This window comes from Squalius cephalus (assembly GCF_949319135.1).
Source record: "Squalius cephalus genome assembly, chromosome: 10".
NCBI lineage: Eukaryota > Metazoa > Chordata > Actinopteri > Cypriniformes > Leuciscidae > Squalius > Squalius cephalus.
Window position 1 is genome coordinate 20693146 of NC_137131.1, and position 5698 is coordinate 20698843.

The following is a 5698-nucleotide window of genomic DNA, read 5'->3' on the forward strand; positions in this document are numbered from 1 at the left end:
ATTAATATGTTTATAAGCAACTGAAAAAAGCAAAAATGTCAGGGCATGTCAGAACATCTCAAGGACCCCAAAAACACCTTAGACCCCAGAGGGTTAAGTACCTATGGGAAAGAAGAAGGCAAAATCGATTTTAAAGAAAATGTTAATGAATAAATGGCAAATAAGATGGAATAAGTAACATGGTAAGATGTTGTTATAGTAGGTATATTACACAGACAGTACTAAGGATATATTACCAGGGAGGAAATAGAAAAAAAGAGGTATTACTGACTGGGACAAACAGGATTGAAATCAACTTAAAGGTTTGCACGAAAATGGGTTATGGGATTTGTGTGGTGTATCTGAAATGGTATCATGTACTTTTTATGTGTAGTAAATATAAGGTGTATGTTACTTAATCATTTTAAGAATAGGGAGGATAGAGTGAGGAAAAGAGGATGTTTAAGAAAAAGTTCCATTGGACAGACAGGAGTGCACTTATGCCACTTATGTTCTCTACAATCAATCAGTTGCAGCATTTCACAAAAACGTACTCGGTTGCTTACATAACCTCAGTTCCCTGAGATAACGGGAACGAGTTCTGTGTCGCAATACGCATTTGGAAAACATTCGGAGAATCACGCAGTGAAACTGCACAAACAAATGGTTGTGCCACAGAGTTTCATGGACCAATGGCTTCACAGCGGAGCTGCACAAACCTATAGTTCTAAAGCCCGCTGAAATGGATGGGGATACCTGTCTATACAAGCGGGCATTCCGCCGCAGAATCTTAGATCAATACCACTGAAACGACGAACGGCAAGTCGTGCAGCATGATGGCCCAGGCAGTTATGCAGTACTCGTTCTCCTTATCTCAGGAAACCGTTACATTAGTAACTGAGTACATTCCCTATCGATACGGATCACTCGTTCTGTGTCGCTAGACACATTGGGAACCCAGTCCAATCACGCAGTGCTATTACTGCAGAATGACAATCGTTCCATAGCCTTAGCCTAGGACACTTGAAAATAAGGACACAGAGGGCATCAAGGCTAAAGTAGGGCAAGGTATTTGCCCGAGACTAAGAGACTCAGAGCCACAAGGGAGAGTTCTAGTGGGTTGAGCTCACGTAGAGATCAAAGCCCAGCTAAACAGACAGGACCCATGCTTGTAGAGCAGGGACGTCCAAGTTGTAAAATCTGGCAAAGGTGGACGGCCATGACCAACCAGCTGCTGCACAGATGTTGCCAATGAACACTCTGCTGTGCCAAGCCCAGGATGAGGCCATGCCTCTGGCAGAGCAGGCCATTTCTTTGATGGGGCACTGAAGGCCCATCGTAGTTTAAGCTAGCGCAATCATGTCCACTAACCAGTGGGATAGTCTTTGCTTCGTGACCGGATGCCATTTGGTACGGCCTTCGAAGCACACAAAGAGCTGTTTTGACTGCCTGAACTGGGTAGAGTGCTCGAAATATACTATTAAGGCCCAAACAGGGCAAAGTAAGTGCAATTCCTGCTCATCCTCTGATGGGGGAAGAGCAGAGACAGTAATGACCTGTGCTCTGAACGGAGTAGAGAGCACCTTAGGCACATAGTCGTGTCTTGGTTTGAGGATGACTTTACAGTCGTTAGGCCCAAACTCAAGACAAGACGCACTCACAGAGAGCACTTGTAATTCATCCACTCTTTAGCGAAAGGGGCCACACTTCAGCCGAGTGTAGCATCTCTTTTCGAGGGCCAACAACATGACTGGGTTCTCCAGAAAGGGGCCACAGGAAGGATTGCGCGTCTGTCCTCCCTGATCCATCTGATGAACTGTCCGTCTGATGTCCGTCTGATGAGGTTGCAGCGTGACCGGGGGAAAGGCGTGTAGTGGAAGGCTGGGCCATTTGTGGGCCAGCGCGTCCCTGTCCTTTGAGAAATATATTGAGCAGTGAAAGTTGTCTTCTAAGGCAAAGAGGTCAACATCTGCCTTCCTGAAGACATTCCAGATCATGTTAACCATCTGGGGATGGAGTGTCTGAGGACACGTTGCCCCAAAACAGCATGTCTGCCCCTTGGTTCAGTCTGCCCGGCACTTGCGCTGCTCTCAGTGAGCGCAGATTGCCCATGAGAGGAGGCGTCTCACTAGCCTGGACAGATGCCTCGATCTGAGTACTCCTTGGTGGTTTTTGTAGGACACCATTGCCATGTTTTCCGAAAGGACTAAGGCGTGGTGTCCTTTCAGGTCTGGCAGGAAGGTTCTGAGTGCCAGAAAGATTGCCACCGTTTTCAGGCAGTTGATGTGCAGCCATTTTTCTGTGCTCGACCAGGAGCTGGAAGTCGGCCAGTGCTCGCACAGAGCTCCCTGACTCGTGTTGGAGGCATCTGTCAAGACAACCTTCCTTCTGGAGACCCACCTTGATATGAAGGACTGGATCCCACGGTTTCAACCAGTACTGCAGGGGCTTCATGAAGTACTGTATGCATGAAGTAGCAGGCCCAGCAGAAGTACTGATGATGTGGACGCCATAAGGCCCAGCATCCTCTAAAATGTGCTGAGGGGGAGTGAAGCTCTGACTCTGAAAGACGCTGCGAGCCACTTGATAGCCACAGCGCGCTCCAGTGTGAGCCTGGCCCGCATTTGGCCCGAATCGAGAACTGCCCTTAGGATGCCGATTTGCTGTCTGGAAGACAGCAAGCTCTTGGCTAAGATGATTCTGATTCCCAGGAAGTCTAAATGGCTGAGGAGCAAGAAGAGTGAGAGTCTAACTCGGTCTCGGACTGGGCCAATACGAGCCAGTCATCGAGGTAACTCAGGATGTAACTCACCTAGCACATCACCTGTTCCACCTGCTGCAGTTTTTATCCCAGTGTAGTGAGACTGTTGAACGAACATTCCTTCAATTTACAGCCTGCCCATCACATACACTACACTACTTTTTCTACACAATTGCAATAGTTTACAAATTGGAGTAGGCACTGCTGCAGTAATTATACCACATCTCACAATTTCCATTATATATATATATATATTATTATTATATATATTTTTTCATATGGATAATATTTTTGATGTCTCTGTTGTCTGTTGTCTGGTACAAAGTTTGCGCTTATATTGTAGGATTCTCTGATATTATTTCGTTCTTATTTATAACAACAACAAAATAAACAACAATTCAATACTTGCGAGAGGATATGTCTTGAATGACCGCTTCATAAAGGCGCGGTTCAGATGTCTGAGAATGAGGAAGTAGCGGCTGTAAAAGCCTGACTCGCTGTCTCTACAGCTCCTTTCGCAAGAAAATTCATCATTTAGGAACGTGCGCCACGTTGCTCCGTACCATAGTGCAATCCATGCCCCTGAAGTGTGGGGGTCTGCGAGCGAATCTAGTAACCTCGCTTGATTGTCCCCAAAATCCAGCTCAACACTCCGGGGATGGCCTGCCATGCTCTGAGTCGAGTGGCAAATGGTTGAAGTATTACAGGCAGCGTCTTGCACCGAGGTGGGAGAACAGCACCTGATACAGTATTAAGAGGCAATGGGTAGCGTTTGGCCAGGCGGAGGCATAGCTTGACTTCTGGCTCCCCTTTCTATGGTGCTGAGGCTGGCCTGGGTTGCTGCTGAGCCGCAGACCACGATAGCTCTCACAGTGAGAGTGTCCGTTTTTGATGTACATGATGTTATAAACTGATCGGTCTGCACAGCACTGCTTCAAGTAGAACACCTAAAAGGTTGGCCACCTAAAAGGTTTAAATCCTTTGTAAAAGCTTTATGAGGCATAAATAGTCCAAATGTAATAGTTTCATTGCATCTCTGATGATTATGGTACAGCGAGGCTAAAGGCACATTTGACTTTGTTCTCATTTAAACCACTAGATGGCATGAAAATTCAGCTCAGCACTTTTCCTAGCAACCTCTTTTGATGATGCACATGAAATTTGTCTGATCCTTGACAAGATCGTCGACAGCAACACAAAGTTGATTCTGTGCTAATTTGATATAATATTTAATGTTTTTAAACTATTGTAGATTTATGTACCAAATGAGAATTTTATAAAATTATTGACCATATTTTGAGACAAAGGTCTTGTTAATGATTTTCAGTTTTGTTAACGATAATTAAAGGAACAGTTTTTCAACAACGGAAAAATATGTAAAAGCAGGGCTTAAAACTAACTTTTTGCCACACCTGCCAATGGCCAGTGACTTGCAATCACTGCAAATGTACCGGACAAAAATATGTTTTTACCAGCCATGACACAAAAACAGACAGTTATGACACCAACATTTTTGATACTTGTGAAAATTCACAATGCTCTATTCCAATTTTGATACCACAGCTACGGAAGTCAGATCAATAATATTGTTGAATATTAAGTGTCCCCAACTAAGCAAGCCAGAGTCGGCAGTGGTAAGCAACCCGAACTCCATCAGGTGGCAGAATGGAGAAAAAAATCAGGCTCGGTAACCTCAGGATAAGGATGAGGCAGACAGATTAGCATAGACACCATTCTTTTTATGATGTAACAAGTACATTGGGTGTTATAGGAAGTGTTCCCGGTTCCGATTGAACTAATTTATGCAGCCTAACAATCATTTAAATAATTTGAATAATAGAGCTTGATAATGTGTTATGTGTATGCCAGGTTAAAGAGATGTGTTTTTAGTCTAGATTTAAACTGACAGAATGTATCTTCTTCCCAGGCAAGGCTTGGAAGACTATTCCAGAGTTTGGATGCTAAATAGGAAAATAATCTACCACCTGATTTTGTTATTCTATTAGCAACTGGCCAGAATCTATTGAGTCTATACGCAATAGATGTGAATAATACCTTAAGAGCTCGTAAAACCATTTAGTGCTTTGTAAGTAATTAGCAAGATTTTAAAATGTATGCAATGTTTAATAGGGAGCAATGCAGTGTTATGGTTATACTTTTAAAAATCACAGCTTCATCAGAATGGTACGAAACTTGGTGACTTTTATGAACACACACAAAAAATTGAGGGCATGATTCAAGCAGGCTAAGTGGTCGTAACAAAATAGTCACGTTTGGTCTTCGGTCAAAAATGACCGACCATAAGAAATGAATGGGAAATTGATAAAAACACAAAAATTATCTACAAAGAAAAAAAAGTGCTCAGCAATGAAGGGGTGAAACTCTAAAACATCAATAGTGAAAAACAGACCCACCCACTCACACTCATACACAATTATAAACACAAATGAACTGGTAGCGCTATTACCATACAGCATAATTGAGTCAGAAGACTGAAATAAGAGGTTGAAATGAGACCAGATCCAGATGTACTACTACTACTACTACTACTACTACTACTACTACTAATAATAATAATAATAATAATAATTAATATAATTAATAATTATAATTAATACATGTGTGTGTGTGTGTGTATGTGTGTGTGTGTGTGTATATATATATATATATATATATATATATAATTATTAATAATTATTATTAATATAATTATTAATTATAATAATATATACATAATAATAAGCTGTGATAAAGCATTCCTGTTTATTTTTGTAAATTTCTTTATTGAATTGTAATGTGGTCTGTTACAAAATGCTTTCTCTGTATTCAGGTTTGACTGTAGTAATAATAATGCAAAAACGTGTACACTTCACAATAATTAAGTTTTATTTTTTTATAAACCTTATACATTTTACACTCTAAAAAATACATTCAAATCCACATCTTAAATGTAAGTAA